This window comes from Phoxinus phoxinus, assembly GCF_949152265.1.
Source record: "Phoxinus phoxinus genome assembly, chromosome: 7".
Classification (NCBI taxonomy): Eukaryota; Metazoa; Chordata; class Actinopteri; order Cypriniformes; family Leuciscidae; genus Phoxinus; species Phoxinus phoxinus.
This window is the reverse complement of record NC_136882.1, coordinates 36,313,524-36,330,884: the sequence shown is the minus strand read 5'-3', so window position 1 is coordinate 36,330,884 and position 17,361 is coordinate 36,313,524. Positions and strand designations below refer to the sequence as shown.

Genomic DNA, 17,361 nt, shown 5'->3' with positions numbered 1-17,361 from the left:
GACGACAGTTGTTGATTAAGGCTATAGATTAAAGCAATAAACCACGGAAGATGATACTTTATTGCTTTATAAGTCGTGTTTTATGGTGACGACACTTAAGCGTGGTAAAGTCACTGTTATTGATTAAAATAGCTTATAGCTTATAAAACATGGGCAACAGCAGTATGATAAAAGATACCTATGGTTAATTAATATTTATTACTATTATTAATAACAACAACAACAACAACAAAAGGCTTTAATAATAATAATATAAATGTGATTTTGATTTTGATTATATAAATAACATAATATGATCAAATATACCAATGTTTAATAATATAACAATTTCAAATCAGCATATTAGAATGATTTCTGAAGACTGAAGCAATGGCTGATGAAAATTAATCTTTGCATCACTGAATATATTTTAAAGAATATTAAAATAGAAAAGCATTATTTAAAAATTGTAATAATATTTACATTTACATTTACATTTACATTTAGTCATTTAGCAGACGCCTTTATCCAAAGCGACTTACAACTGAGGACTACAACAAGCGAGTCATCGTGAAGAAGCAAAAATAACGCAAGAAGTGCTCAAAATACAAAGTTCTGGCATTGCTCAGAGTAGCATAAGCCAAAACAAAGGAGGGTAAAGGAGAGGTTTTTTTTTTTTTTTTTTTTTTATGTCAAGTGCTCTCGGAAGAGATGAGTTTTCAGTTGTCTTTTGAATGTGGTCAGGGATTCTGCATTCCGGACGAGGGTAGGGAGATCATTCCACCAGCAAGGAACCGTGAATGAGAATGTTCTGGAGAGTGATTTTGTGGCTCTCTGTGATGGTACCACGAGCCGTCGCTCATTGACCGATCGCAGGCTTCTGGTAGGGATGTAGACTCGTAGGAGCGAGTGAAAGTAGGAGGGAGCTGAGCCTGTGGTCGATCTGTAAGCAAGCGTCAATGCCTTGAACTTGATGCGAGCAGCGAGTGGTAGCCAGTGCAGAGAGATGAACAGAGGAGTGACGTGGGCCCTTTTGGGCTCGTTGAAGACAAGACGGGCTGCAGCATTCTGGATCATTTGTAGAGGTTTAATTGCACATGATGGAAGACCAGCCAGAAGAGCATTGCAGTAATCAAGCCTAGAGATAACCAAGGCCTGGGCGAGAAGTTGTGTTGCATGCTCAGTTAGGAAGGGCCTGATCTTCCTGATGTTGTGCAGTGCAAACCTGCATGATCAAGCTGTCTTTGTGATGTGGTCTGTGAAGGTCAGATGCTCATCAAATTTCACAATATTACTTTTTTTTCTGTATTTTTGATCAATGAGCATAATACATTTCTGTCAAAAAACATTATAAATAGTTTTGTTTCCAGATTTTTTACCAGTACTGTAGCTATATAGAGTTTAAATTGTATGATTTATGTATATACAAATAAAAAAAGTATGATTTTCTTGATTTACGTAAATAGCATGATTACTTATACATTTTTGACATTGCTTTCAGAAAGTATTAGGACATGATGACCTGTGAATCAGTCAGAGTGAGTCATCTGAACTGATTCAGTGAGTTGTCAGAATGATTCAGACCGATTCAAAAAGCACTCATTCGGTTTGTTTGTGAATTGGACAGTATTATTTTGTGACTTTGACCTCTTTTACAGTTATCAATGGTAATTCAGATTATATTGTGCTTGAGTTCATTTCATGTTGTGGCTAAAGGAAGGTCAGATAGATATCCAGGTGTGAGTTCACACATTGCCATGTGTATTATCCTCATAACGCATCTTGTTATTTATTCACAGAGCTGTTTAATAACCGTTCACTCGCTGCTTCTGTAATTGTTCACATTTTATGACGGTCTTGGCCTTTTGTTCTCGTTTTGATGTTGGCTGTGTCTTGGCAACCTCAGCAAAGTTTCTCACAGAAATATATTTCATACATTTATCAACAGCCATTCAAATCCTTTTATGACTTATCTCAAGCAGTTCCAAATCAGATCTGTTAAACTTGTTTGTATCCAGCTTATTTGAAAGAGGCTTTATGCATTTTTCTGTTTATTTATATATTTATTTATAATCTCCACCTCACCATGACTGAACAGGCCAAGTTTCTGAACACCAAGTAGGCGTCGTCGTTGCCGTGTAAATCCAGACGGTCGTGTTATTATAATATATTCGTTTGTCAGATAGAACGAGTCGGTTTTGCATCTTAGTTTCAGTAAATAACGTGGGCTAAAGTTTTGAGTTCTGAAAGTTACAGTATATTTTCATAGGACAATGAACTCTTACCTCAAAAGATGAAAGAAACTGTTGATCCCTCATGATATGAGCCCTTTAAGTCCTGTGCTCTGTCAGATCGCATGAATACGCTGGTGTTCTTCTCCATATTTCTGTCTCAAAGAGGTTCTGTTGCGTTTTAAGTGAGCGCCGAGGGTTTTGTGCACCTGTGAAGAGGCAGAACTCTGTCCCAGAGGGCCTGATGGGAAACGAGAGCCTCCGACAGAGAGAGAATTACGTCATATTTGAACAGGCTGAGTCAAAAGTAATCTTCTCTAATGATTCATCTTATGAAGATAAATGGGCAGAAGGCATCTTAACGTGTCTCGGGCTGTCACCAGAGCAGAATAAGGATGAGGTCTGAGATGATGAGAGTCTCTATGGAGTCTCCAGGGAGTTATTTTAGTAATGATGCCCTGTAAAATGATTATTATGTACCCCATTTGTGTTCGTAATGCGTGTTGTGTGACTTCTTGTGCACATTCATTGATGCATGCTTTTCCAAATCCAAATTTTTCACAAACAAATTAGTTGTCCAGCTCTATTGTCCTCGTTTCAAATTTTCAGAAATACAACACATTATGGGAGTAAAATGGGTTTCGAACAGCATTTCTTATTGTTTTTATTCTTCGAACCCCTTATTAATAATAATGATGTATAGTAATGCACTAAAGTATCACTCTAAAAAATGCTGGGTTGTTTCAACCCAATTTGGGGTCAAATATGGACAAACCCTAACGTTGGGTTAAAAATTTAATTTAAAAATGTAACCCAACGGCTGGGTTTGTCCATATTTGACCCAAAATTGGGTTGAAACAACCCAGTGTGGGGTCAGTCATTTGTTTGTATGTTTTTCAGGATGCATAAAATTAACCAAAAGTGACTCTTACAATGTTACAAAAGATTTATATTTCAAATAAATGATTTTCTTTCTTTGAATGATTTTCAAATAAAAAATTTTTTTTGCAGCACAACTGTTTTCAACATTGATAATAATAAATGTTTCTTGAGGAGCATATTAGGATGATTTCTGAAGGAAGCCTGGAGTATTGATGCTGAAAATTCAGCTTTACATCACAGGAATAAAATAAATTTTAGAAGATATTCAAATAAAAAAACAGTTATTTGAAATAGTAATTTCACAATATTACCGTTTTTACTGAGTTTTTAATGCAGCCTTGGTGAGCAGTGATTTCTGAATGGAAGTGTACAGCAGGTCTTCTACATCTTTTCATTGATTGATTGGGTGGATAAAAGTGTAAAACTAACATTAAGGCAATTACAGCGTCCCCGGTGCGGCTGTAAATCTTTGCTCATGTCCATGTTTGTGTTTTGGAGCTGAGTGTGCTTACTTTGAGAAACCTCAGAAGATTACATGCTGCTGCAACTCAATAAGTGTCTGGGTGTTCCTTCAGTTTAATTATATGCCGTGAAGGGCCCTTCAGCTCATTTCTTTCAAACACACAATGGTCTGCTGCTCTTGCATGTAGTAATTTTAATCAGAACCGCATTTGGAAGAACATACACATTAACGTGTTATTCTGTCAATGTCTAGAGCTATTAATTAAAATTGTGATGAATGTATAGCTGCGCTGGTTGGTTTGTCCTCATTGTGCATGGTCTGCAATGCTATAAAATGATGCACAACCAATGTCAGTGTTCACTGGACCTGGGCAATATGATGTGCAATACAAAAATGTGCAATATTTTTCAGCCTTTTTAATATGATTTTTAATTGTTGATTTGAGATATATATTTTGATATTCATGTAGCATATATTTTACAGAATATATATATATTTATATACACACACTGTAAAAAAAAGTTGGTTTAACTTAAAAAATCAAGTTACCTTGTTGCCTTAAAATTTTTAGTTCGTTGTAATTAAAAATTTGAGTTAATACAATGAAGAAGAATGGTTTAGTAAACAGAAACTCAAAATAGTATGTTATCTTCACATATTAGTTATCGAAGTTAATTTGACAAAAGATAAAAAGTTGTGATAACAAATCATGATTTTTTTTTACAGTATATATATATATATATCAATCAATGCAGGTTTTTAATCGAGTCTTACATAATTGTATTAAAGTTTAAATTTCCAAACTTAATAGCCAATTTAAATGTGCTTTAAAATATATAATAATGTCATAATATACACAATGTTGTCTTAATAATATGAATATATTTTTGAATAATCTATATAAAATAAAACTACTTTACGGTCGCAGTGTACCGGTAATGTGTATTTTAATCCTTCAGTAAACCCTTCACAATCTGTTAAAGTCAGACAGCAATCTATTTGCAGTAAGTTAGTGTGCCGAAGGAATAAGAAATAAAATCAAATTCATTTTTTTTCTTGTGCTGCATCCTTTCCCAGCAATTCAATTTTAAACATCTGAGGAGTTCATTCGTCAAAGCCACCGATTCCCGACCTTCTGTCTGAGATTTTATGAACACTCTGCCTTCACCACTTGAATATTCTGTTTGAAATTTTAGCGCGTGGAATTAGCATATGGTTGAGTGATAATGTCAGTGTTATGAATGGTTTTCAATAAAAACCGCTAAAGGAATGATACTGAACCTTTAACAGACAGCGCTGCTGGTGAACTCCCTATTTTTCATCTTTTTATGACAGCTCGTTCGGTTAAATTTATCAGTCGAGGCCTTTCCCCCGCTGAGGGAAATCATATTTACTCATATCCCATAGGCCTGTCTTTAAAGTGTGAGGAAAAACATATTTTCTTATTCTCCTCATTTATACCGAGGCTTTAAAGCCACAGTGAACAGCATCTAAACACATCGCGTGAGTTCGTGTAAAATGACCATATCAGCAGGTCTGCAGATATTATGAAGTTTAGAGCCGGGAAGCTTTTGCTAAACTCTTTATGACACATTGTAGAAATGATTACAAATCCTGCGGTCTTCTCTCCTGTCCAATTACCCACTTTTCCAATGAAACGGTGCTCTGCTCTCAGGTTTATCATAGACATATATGATATGCTATACTTTAGGGTCGGTAAGATTTCTTCCTGTTTCTGATGGAAGTCTCTTTTGCTCAGCAAGGCTGAATTAATTGCATTTAAAAATACAGTAATACTGTAAATATTATTACTATTTAAAATAACAGTTTTCTATGTGATCAAAGCTGCATTTTTAACATCATTACTCCAGTCTTCAGTGTCACGTGATCCTTCAGAAATCATTCTAATATGATGGTTTGCTGCTCGAGAAACATTTATACGGAGCCCCTAAAGGGACATGGTGGAGGAAAAAATATATTTCAATGCTTTTGCACAAAAGTTTTGCGTTCCCCCGAGAAACTTTGTGTTTGCTCACAATACATTTGCGGTTCCTTGCTAAACGTTTGTGTTCGCTTGCAAAGAATGCAGAAGTTTTGTAAGTGAACACAAAGTTTCTCGGGTACTTTTTCATCACCATGTCCCTTTAGGGGATCCGTACATTTATTATTATTAATATTATCATCTGTGCTGCTTATTATATTTGTGGAAATAGTGATAATTTTTTCCCAGGATTCTTTGATGAATAAAGTTAAAAAGAACAGCATTTGTTTAAAATATAAATCCTTTGTAACATTATAAATGTCTTTATTTTTGATCAATTTAATGCATCCATACTGAATAGTTTTAATATTTAATAAAGAACATCTTAGTGACCCCAAAATTGTGAATATTAGTGTGTACTTATGTCCATATAAATATATGTATATATGCCAGTTAGAAATTAACTGTGAATGGTTTTTAAATTGAATCCATCTAATTTGAATCGAGGAAGCAAACAAGATTCAGAATTGTAATTTGACTTTTTGAGAAGTAAATATAGAAGAATTTAAAGAAGATTTTTTACTATAAAAGGAAGGTTATTTAAGACGAGCATTGAATGATGGTTTGACAAAAACTTCTCTGAAAGTTTAAATAAATGAAATAAGTTTTTAAGTTTGAGGATTTATAAGAGGCTTGACACTTGTTGAATTTCTCTTAATTTAACTCAAATTCTACTTCATTTCTTAGTTTAGCCTCTTATTGGATTTGGCAAATTCCAACTAATGAATTGAAAAAGAGTAAATTCTTAAAATTAGACATTTTCCGTCCCCGAATTATAAATGTAACAATAGCATTTTATAGTAATCCACAAAAACTAGTTTCACAATTTTTTTTTATGTATTTGGTGGATAAAGTGGGCTAAATAAGTAAAAAAATATGAATAAGATGTCCATCAACTCAAATGATGTAGTTTTGTAGCAGATTTTTGTTTTGAATGGTCCTCGATGCTGCATTTAATGAGCACATCATTCCTGAGCCTCTGATGTGACACGTTCCTTCAAGACCAGCATGTGATAGGAAGTCAAGGTTTGGCTTGTTAGCAATTCATCGTAAGGTCATTTATGCCTTCAATTACATATTACACTACGCTGCAAGAAAGAAAAAACATGTTCTCCATTGATGGCTATTCAAAAGGCTATATTCTGACAACCTGATTCGTTCAGATGCATCACGTGACGCGCTCTGACATTTAGATGTGTGTTTTTGACTGTTTTTCTGCTCAGTTGAAGGCCATAAATGCTGTGTTTATAAGTTTTGATGTGATTTAGGTGGTTTGTATTGTTGTTGCTAATGATTTGATAAGATATTGTGTCAGTAAATAGTTGTTTCCACTAAAAAAGTATGATTTTTTACATTACAAATCTTTAAATGCCTTTTTCTTAAAATGACTTTTCTCTCATGCTCCAAGTCCGAAATCTCCTCTTCAGTAGCACCTATACACACCAAACTTTCCAGTCTTGTACCTAGTTATATTATGAAGACAATTACAGAGGGATTTGTAAATATATTATTCCTAGCCTGATTTATATAACATTTTATTCCAAAAAACATGGCGAAAATAATTTTTTTAAGGCTATTGACAGTATATTCTGATTTACAGGATAACAAAAGTAGATATCCATAAATCCCTCTGTAATTTTTTCCCCATCTAATATGTGAACTCAATGAAAAAATAACTTTGAACCTGGCTTTATCCAATTCTGAGATTTCGTTTTTTTAAATTTAGGCAAATTAGCACATATTTAATTAGATAATGCCTAATTTGCATATTTAAACATTAAATTACAGAAAACTTGTAATACATTTTTTTCTCATCTTAATGTAGGTAATCAACTGGGATTCATGGTGATATCTGCTAGTTAAAAATATTACCCTATTCACATGTAGTGTCTCGCCTTAATAGTGAGAATTGGACCCTACAATAAAGTGTTACCGTGAGTTTAAAATGCAGGGGTATTTACAGTTTGAAAAACACTTATTATTCGATGCAACGGGGATGCCAGAGCGCTCATCGGCATTCACAGCCCAGCATGTCCTCTGCTGCAGTCTGGGACACGGTGACGACATCACTTCCTGTCCCCGTCCTCTTTCGCAGAATGACAGCCATGTCTCTATGTGTCTCAACAGCTTCTCTGATAATCCTCACAGCTTTAGCTGCCTCAGCCCGTCTCACAAAAGCACTAACACAGGCAATTCAACACCTCCAGACTCCTGCAGAAGCTTCATTCGGGATTAGGAGCGGACTCAAATAGGCAGCTCTCTGGACAAAGATTAAGCCGTGTGCTGGATTAGATTTCATTGTTAATGGAGAATGCTTTTTAGGTCAGGACAAAGTTTAATCTGAAAGAGAAACATATATCAGATGTCATCAAATAAACAGAGGACTTAATGGACATCCATTGGAAAAACTTTAATCCAACAGGAGGTTTAATGTAGCTCTTCAAACAATCCACAGGAACTATTCCATGACAGCCTATTGGGATCCAATCATCAGTCACTATTGAGAAAGCAATCCACAACACGGCTATCATTTATTTTATTACTTAGCCTATGCGTTTTTTTTAAAGGACCCAGTGTATATCTCTTGCCCATTATTATCAGTTATGCAGGGATGTGTTGCATCTGTTAGTTTCCTTGTTTTTTTATCATCTTCTGGATGAGAGTTTCTAGAACTAGTAAAACATGTTTATCACTCATTATTGCCAACAGTAGTCCAAATTTTTAGTTTTGCTTATTAACTTTTGTACTCGATGATCTAGATTAGAAACAATTCTTAAAAAAAAATATAATAATTGTGGCATTACATTTTTTTTTTATATATATATTATTTGAACCATTTCAGATTCATTCCAGAGATTGCACTGGAATGGATCTTTTTTTTGAAAGTTTGTGTTAAATATTTACCAAAATAGACTCCAAACATAATCACATATTTTGATTTTAAAAATAAATAAATGCCTTTGGACTCTTTATAAATCCTCTGTTCTCTCGTTTGTTGCGAAGTATTGTTTTTGCTGTTGCTACAGTTTGCTGAGCTGTGTCTGTTTAGTTGGACTGCTTGCCTGGTTTCGACCTGTTTGCCTGCCTTGGACTATTGTTGTGCTTTCGATTACGTCTGCTGGTTATCCTGTCACTGACCGGTGTTTACTGTTTCTGCCCTTTTGGATTTTCTGTCTTGGATTCCCAGCTGACAACCTCTGCTAGTGTGTCTATTGCATTGTCACACACTATATATATCATTTTTATTTATTTTGAAGTACACCCTGAAGAAAAACCTGGATGATTATCATTAACTAAAAGCTAATATATATATATATATATATATATATATATATATATATATATATATATATATATATATATATATATATATATATATATATATATATATATATATATATACAGTGCACTGTAAAAAGTCGCTCAGTGCTATTGTCCATGAGACTTATTTTTTTTAACTATATTTATTCCATTAAATTAATTTATTTTTATTTCTTTGTTTTTTTGAGTTATTGATAAGTAAAAAGTGTGAATATTTTCGTAACTTAATATTTTCTATAATAAAATTAGGTTCATTGGACTTCACCATAAATTGATTTTACTAAACTCATTTTAAAAGTTTATATCAGACGTAAAAAAACGACCCCGCCCACCTGCAGCAACGGAAAGTTCAAGCCCGCGGGCAAATCCTTCCCTCTCGTTCCAGGACCAGACCAGGACAGAAGCTTATTCGAACACTGAGCCATGTAAGTAACTTTTTGTATTTTTAAAGTTAGATGTTAGCCTAATTAACGTGTTTATGTTGTACAATCTGCAAAACCATTGCTCTGTTTCTTACAAACTTTTGCGACCGTCGGTCGCCATTTTTAATGTGCTCTCGAACAGCTCGAAAGTAGCAGCTAACTTGAGCCACATAATGTTAACGTTAACTGTTAGTGTATAAATCGATGTGTGTGCGTTGTATAAGTAATGTTGTCTTTGTGTGATAGTTTAATTTTTCAAATGTGTTTGTAAGTTTGCCAGTGAACTGAGAGTGCAGTGTTAATTTCATTTTTCAAACATTTTTTCACAGACAAAAACGAGACCATAACTAAATTAAAACCTACAAATAATGGCGAATAAAAACGTTAATGTTAGGGAGAAACTATTAGGGAAGAGATCCATTCAGAACTGATTTGCGTTTGTGGTAACTAGATGCGTAATGTTAGGCCTACATTTTGTAACGTAGCCTACTGATTTACCTGACTGAACAGGAGTTGGCATGCGCTTGATGCATGTCAATCGTTCAAAAATGTAAACGTCTGGGAGAAAGAGAAGAGCAGAAATATAGATCTGAATAAGAGTGACGACGCAAAAGAGGTTTTCCTGTGCGTTATATGTGCCCTGCATATAACGTTAGACAGCTAACTTAACGTTATACAGCCCGCGAGGACTGAATTTAACTCTTTCATGTCTGAATGGATTAAAAACACACAACATTATTTCTTAGTGTATACTTCACTTAATATTATTCAAACAACATAATAAAAATAGAAAAGCATTCATTGATCTTTAATAGCTTTTATAAGGATTACTTGTATTTAGTTTATACAAATATGTCTGCTTGAAAGAATAAAGAATTATGTAGGCTATGTTAGTTAAAGACTGAATAATCATTAATAGACTGTTCTACTTTAGAAGTGTTTTTTTAAAGATATAATTTTGTCACAATGCTAAATCTGTGTCTGTATTGCATGGTCAAACTTAAAATAAATATTCATATTAACAGGTTGATAGATTATCTACAGGGATATTATGGGTTTGTAAATGGAAACTACAATTAGAAAAAAAATGTAGATTAATGCATTACAATTTAACTAAATTAGTTGAACTAAAGCTTATCTTGTTCAGAAGGCTAATCTTCACTTGTATTTTAAGTGTTTTTTTTTTAAAGGGCTTGCATTATAGTTGTATGACTAATATTTGTTTTTTCTTTTTCCTCTTAACAGATGGGATGGCCCTGTAAATTGTGCCGTACTGTGGTACAAAGAAAGAGGGACATTTTTAAACAGTATAGACTGCGTCATGGGACCTTTGGACACAGCCATTCCTTGCCTTGTATTCATATAGATTGCCCATGTTCTTTTAAATCCTGGAGTTCCTTCCGCTCTCACCTCTCAAGAGACCATCCAGAAGCTAAATCCCACAATTCACCAGAAGTAAGTCTTTCATTTACCTGTCCTCTGTGTCAAAACCCTGGATATCACAATGAAAAGGAGTGAATTTATCAACAAAAATAATTTATTCATTTTTGTTCTGTTAACTAGGACCCAAGTGCCACTGCTGTAAAAAAGAGAGATGTCACTCTGAGATGCCTCTTTGAATATATGGGAGAGAGTGCACAGGAGCTCATCTCTGATTACTGTGTAAGTATTGGCTCAGTCTGGTGAACAGGTTTAAATTGTGCTGACTGTTAATGTAAACTAACTGAACCAACATTTGGCTGGTAATGGTAGAGTATTTGTTTTTCATAAACAAATCAGATTGTCTTATATATATTTGTTTTATCTCAAAGGGGGCTGTAGAGACAACTGTTCATGATGACCTGAAAATGAAAAATTTCAGCATTTATGTCTGCCGTGAGCCAGATGCAGTAGGAATCATCCTTGAGGGAATTCCAGTCCTTTCTAATCTCGGAAATCTGGCCAGAGCATGCTGCTTACTTTTGAGGTGTTCCAAAGACTTTTCGTGGGACTTGACACACTGCGCCCAAAACCAAGCCCAAAGTTCATGACTTTGAAAAATAAAGTGAAAATGTTCTTTCAAAACTGGTCAGTTGGTGGGATCAGTGGAATATTTGAGTAAAAATGTTTCTAAATAACAAACTATGTGAAGGTGTCATGTTATTGTATAATACTAAGTTGTACTGTAGGTCAGATGCTCATGCTTGTGACCTGTAAAGTAAGTTAGTGTTAAAATGTTTATATATTATTATATTTAAAATATGTACACACTACTGTGAAGGTGTTTTACAAAACAGCAGTTCATGATTGTTTTAATGCATGAGTACAGATGTTACTTTATACTGTCCAGCTAATTTCAACTGTTTAGAAATATTAAACTGTTTTAATATGTACACCGTAAAAACACTGAAGCACTTTATTGGCTGATTCAGATGTTACTGATTGTTTACATTGTGCAGCTAATTGGTACTGTTAATAAATGTTGAAAATTAACAGTCTGAACTAATTATTTGGGTTTACACTTTCAAAACCAAGAGCAAATTGGTTAAAACTAATAAAACAGAAGACATTAACAAGTATTTTTTCATTTAAATTTTACCTAATTTAATTAAGTCTGTATAAAATGCAGATCTGTTTTTTTACTTTGATTGTACTTAATTTATTGGCTTTTTCTTAAAATGCTACTTAATAATATGTTTTTTTATTAATTCGAAAATATTAGGTTGTCCTTACTCAAAATATCAGTTAGTCCAATAAACTTACAAAAAGTAGTTGGAAAATGTTGTCTTAATTTTATTGAGTTAGATTCAAGTAACAGTTTTAACAGTGTGGGAGATGGAAAAGACCATTTGGCTTTCTTCATTTCTGAGCCAGTTTCTCTAAACTTTCAAAAACTTTATTTCCTTTTGATTTACCTATCTGGAAATGAGACATCTGTACCACTCACTCTGAGACATTCCAAATGACACCAAAAAACACTGTAACACTCAATGATAATCATTCACATTAAACCACATACATATTCTTGTGTGAGTTTTTAGGTGTTTCCGAGGGAGTGAGACTCCATGACTCGGGAGGTCAGATATTAATTTCCAGCAAGGTCCTTTGTCCCATAGATCAGTCTTTCTCTTCAACCAGTTTTTCCAGTCTTACAAACATTATATTTATTCTTATTTATTTTATTATTATTACTTATTTATTCTTATACTTATTTATTTATCAAATGTAAAAGTTAGTAAAAACAATATTTAAAAAAAGGAAAAAAAAAATTACAAAAAAAATGACTTTAACTAATAATGAAACATGTTTATCACTCATTAGTGCCAACAGTAGTCCACATTTTTAGTTTTGCTTATTAACTTTTGTACTCGATGATCTAGAAACAATTCTTTAAAAAAAGAAAAGATTTTTTTTTTTTGAACCATTTCAGATCCATCCAATATTTTAAAAAAGGAAAAAAAAATACAAAAAAAATGACTTTAACTAATAATAAAGCACATTTCTCTATATATTAACGCAAATTGCAAGTTAAGTGTTTTCTTTATAATGGTTTTCTATGGGAAAACGGTTAACATGACCTGCTTGCCTGAACATTTTATTATTGAGATGTATACTGAATTTGGCCTTTTATGTTCCTGTCGTAGTGCATTATAACTTAGTACAAACCTGGTAAGAAAATTATATATAGGGCTATATAGGGCAGCAGAACAAAGCCTTATTTTGCCCTCCAGATAGGCATTCCAGTAAAGGTGGGAAGTCACATGAAAATTATGAATTGACTGCTATTCAGATAACCATGTATTCTGGCTAAAACTCCAGAAATGAGCAGATCAATCAAACACTTACTTAAGCTGGACAATGTCTTTCTTCTAGAGCTGCTGTACAGCCAAACCAATCTTTGTCCTATCACGGTAAAGCTGCTGTAGTGTAAAAAGCGCTATATAAATGAAGCTGACTTAACCAAAAATGTCATTCTGGGATGTCCTGCGGCACGTAGAAAGCTTGCGGATAGCTTTCTCCTGGTATTATAGACCTTCTAGTTTCAACCTTACAGTGTCATAGATGTGCTTGACTCCAGACAGTAAATGCTGCTTGCAGCTGAATGTGTTTTTGTTCCTCTATTTGAGCAGCTGTAACTTTTTTCCCCCTGTGGTGAAAACTCACCAAACTTTGCATGCATGAAGGCTCTGCGGCTAATTGCCTTTTGTGTAATTTCGGGACCGATGGGATGTATAATTGCCTAGCAGCAGTTAACTTTGCAACTTTTAGAATGTCAGCCTCACAAACCGGCTTGAGCTGGAGATGTGAAATTTCCCAGGAGACTCCCACTCCTCAAGGGAAACAAAATCTGCCTCAAGCACCCTTAAACACCCAGAGGCAAAGAAAAAGAAGACTCCTTGCATGTGCTAACAGCAGATCACTAATATTTCACTATATATATAGTAATGTTTTACATGATGTTTTCAGAGGGATCTTGAAATGGACCCTGTCTTCTTACTTTTACATCACAACTCGGGATTGTCATTAGTCAAAGGCTAGTTCTAAAAATTATTTGAACTGTTTGTTTGTTTTTCTGATTTTTCATGTTGATCAGAAGATATGTTCCTGTTAAGTGAGGGATTTAGGCCAGAATACGATGCAACCTGGTCTTTATTAATTTAATTTAACCTGACACTAATGCATTAGAGACTGTGTTTTTTGTGATGACTGCTGACATGGTTTCCAGCATACTTTATTACTGCACTTAAAGGAACACTAAACTTTTTTTGGAAATAGGCTAATTACTTCCCTAGTTGAGTTTTACCGTTTTCGAATCCATTCAGTCGATCTCCACGTCTGGTGGTAGCACTTTAGCATAGCTTAGCATAGATCATTGAATCTGATTAGACCGTTAGCATCTCTCTCAAAAAAAGAGTTTAGATATTTTTCCTATTTAAAAACGGACTTTTTTGTAGTAACATCGTGTACTAAGACTGACAGAAAATGAAAAGTTGCGATTTTCTAGGCCAATATGACTAGGAACTATACTCTCATTCCTGCGTAATAATTGAAACTCTTTGGTGTTTTTTTTTTTAGAGAGATGCTAACGGTCTAATCAGATTCAATGATCTATGCTAAAAGTGCTACCGCCAGACTGAATTGATCGGCTGAATTCATTAGAAAACGGTAAAACTGTTTAACTCTAGGGGAGTTGGAAAATGAGCCTATTTCCAAAAAAGTGGAGTGTTCCTTTAGTCTACAGGAAACGCCATTCGCAATCCATTTTACTTGCGTCATCTGATTCTTTTTTTTAAAGTTTTGGATATTCAACAACTAAAGATGGCTGGACTTATAGATTGAGACGTGATTTGATTGTGAAAAGTGGGCGTTGTTTACCAGAATGGAGTCAGGTGATTGGAAAAGTAAGAGGGATTTGTGATGTCAGCTAAAAGTGTTTTCAGAGGCAGAATGATTTTGTGGAATAACGTGTACTTATAAATTGCTCACAATAAGAATGTGTATTAAGAAAGTAAATGGGGTCATTTTGATTTCAATATTATCTCTTTTGGACTTTGAACTTGAATATTGCTGAAACCGAATTCTCTTAATTAAAATTTTAAAGAGCAAAAACCATTCTTTACCTTCATTAAATTTGAGTTTAATCTTCAAGTACATATTTCTCAGGTCTTTGTGCCTTACATATTTTTGTCTGTCTTAGTGAGCCAACAAGCCAATTAAATCCTCTGACTTGACTTCTATTTAAATCATTCAGTGATCAGTTATCCTTGTGAAGAGGCGTCCCATCAGTCACCGCAACATGAGTTTTTTACCTGAAGCAATTGCTTTAATTAATGCATTCATGCATTTTCATTATAAACATTGATAGGTGAACTTGACTTTGAATTAATGATCACTCTTCTCTCACAACTGATGCTGAATTTAAAGTTGAACGTGTTCAGGTTACAGGTTTCAGGATGTAAGTTTAGGTTTAGTTTGTAACTCTGTCTTACAGTGTAAAAAAAAAAGTTGCTGATTTAAAATTTGAAGTACAATCAATTTGGATGTTTAAGTCTTTTCAACTTAAATGACAATAACTGACTTCATATAAATTATAAACTTATTGATCAAATAATGTTTTACAGTACAAAGTTCCTATTGTGACTGACCTGGAGATTGAATTTTCTTGAATGAGAAAATCTTCAATGCCTCTTCATTAGTCTGCTTTTGAGACTTGTGTGGAAACTTTTTTCTTCCATGTTTTTTTTACTTTTAATTGACCTATGGCTAAGCCACGCCCCCTCCACTCACTCGGGCACACAGTCAACATTCGGTGACGGGCGCTCTGGCCGCTGTCACAGTAGGAGATATTTCACTGGAGGCAATTGATGATTTCTGGAGACAGAAAGATTATATATCATCTTGAAGTCACCAAAAAGGCCTTAACTATGCATTGGAGGGTTATAATAATAATTTTATTGTTGAGAAGGTCGATGAAAAGCTTCAGCTCCAGGCAAAAATGTACAGGTCACAGAGTAAACGTGATAAACCGCAAAAAAAAAAAAAAAAAAAAGTTCCCCAGTTGTTTTGGTAGAAAGTTGTCTAAAATGTTGTGCTTCAATATGTAATTAATGGTTCATGAGCAAATTAAATATGTACAGGTCTAAGTTGCATACGTTTCCAGGACAAGACTTTTTACCATCTTTACCAAGAGTAGCCTAACGTTACCTCTCCGTTAGTTTGGTGCTACAGTATTTACATGAATCATTCAGCACAACCTTGCTAACATTTGTTATCTCTGTTATTTACAGATACGTTAATGAAGCTAAGTGACATGATGTACAACGCAGCTAGAAGCTAACGTTAACGTTTAGAGATGTTAAAGATAACGTTCAAATACGTTGTTGACTTTCCTTAGAACAGATGTAGACATTCTCGTTTAATTTATCCACGTTTAGTTGCTGTTGTGGTCTACCGCATAACTTAATCCAGAGCAGACACTTATCTCGGTTGAGATGTGGCTTGGGAAAGGGTAAAACATACACACCGTCGCCCAGCCTCTCGGGATACCTAGTGTTGGAGTTGCTTGTACCCCATGCACACCGTTTGACCATTTTAAACTTTAAATGACAAGAAAAAACGAATGAAAACTGACTAACTGCAATGCATTTCAATGGACGTGGAAGCAGAGAATGTCCGAGTGTATTGGGTTAGCTATGCGCACTGTGATTGGCTCATCATTTTTGGGGGCGTGGCTTAGCCATAGGTCAATTGAGTGAAACTTTACATTAACTGTAGTATAATTCCTCAGTACTTTTTACACCTCTGGTAGGTTCATTTCGGGGAATGTGCCTAAATTGAAATACACAATCGCTGCAGAGGCAGAAACCTTTTTTGCTTAAATTAAAAAGAAAGTTGGAGTGTAAAAGCACACAGTGCTTGGATCTACAAGACTCATAAATGATTTCTCCAGTTCGTTCATTCATTGAGAAGCCACTGTGGAAATGTACACTGTTTAATTTGAGCGCAGCACCCCGTCCTACAAAAGACTGACCTTCATTTGCTCAAATTCAATTATCATACAACTCAAATCACATTATAGAGTAATTATCCTCCTGTAAGCCTCCTTGAGGTACATGCAAAGATTTGACTTGGTCGTGCTTGGGACCTTCTATACTGGTGTAATGTGAAAAATGGTAATGAATCAATTTGATCTTCCCATGTCCTTGAATACTAAGAAATGATGATATCGTGATTGTCTTTGGGAAAAAAAGTGTAAAGGATTCTGGGTAATGTATGCAAATGAAGGGGCAAACATGCATAGCCGGTCCTCATGTCCCAACACAGTGTTCTGAAGCTCCTGTGCTGTCATTCAGATGAGATAAACATTTCACGTCGTTCAATTCATTAGTGTCATCATAAAGACATGGACCTTTCAAAGGACTCTCAGTTATCAGATTGGAAATTAAGAACTGGTTCTGAATAAGATTTCTGAATGCCATTTTTTTTTAAATAGTGGAACTGAATGATTGAACCGTCTATGAGTGTGCAGTCTGAATTGAATGT

The 17,361-nt window shown here is 34.5% G+C and overlaps 1 protein-coding gene and 1 long non-coding RNA gene across 8 annotated transcripts in view; both read left to right on the top strand.

Moving 5' to 3' along the window:
* Positions 1 to 17,361, top strand: part of b3galt1b (UDP-Gal:betaGlcNAc beta 1,3-galactosyltransferase, polypeptide 1b) — a 171,199-nt gene that overhangs the window by 25,537 nt on the left and 128,301 nt on the right. The window lies entirely within an intron of this gene.
* Positions 9,219 to 11,287, top strand: LOC307001960. The gene is made up of 4 exons (XR_013798381.1): positions 9,219 to 9,342; positions 10,585 to 10,794; positions 10,903 to 11,001; positions 11,151 to 11,287. It is a non-coding gene; the product is annotated as an uncharacterized lncRNA (long non-coding RNA).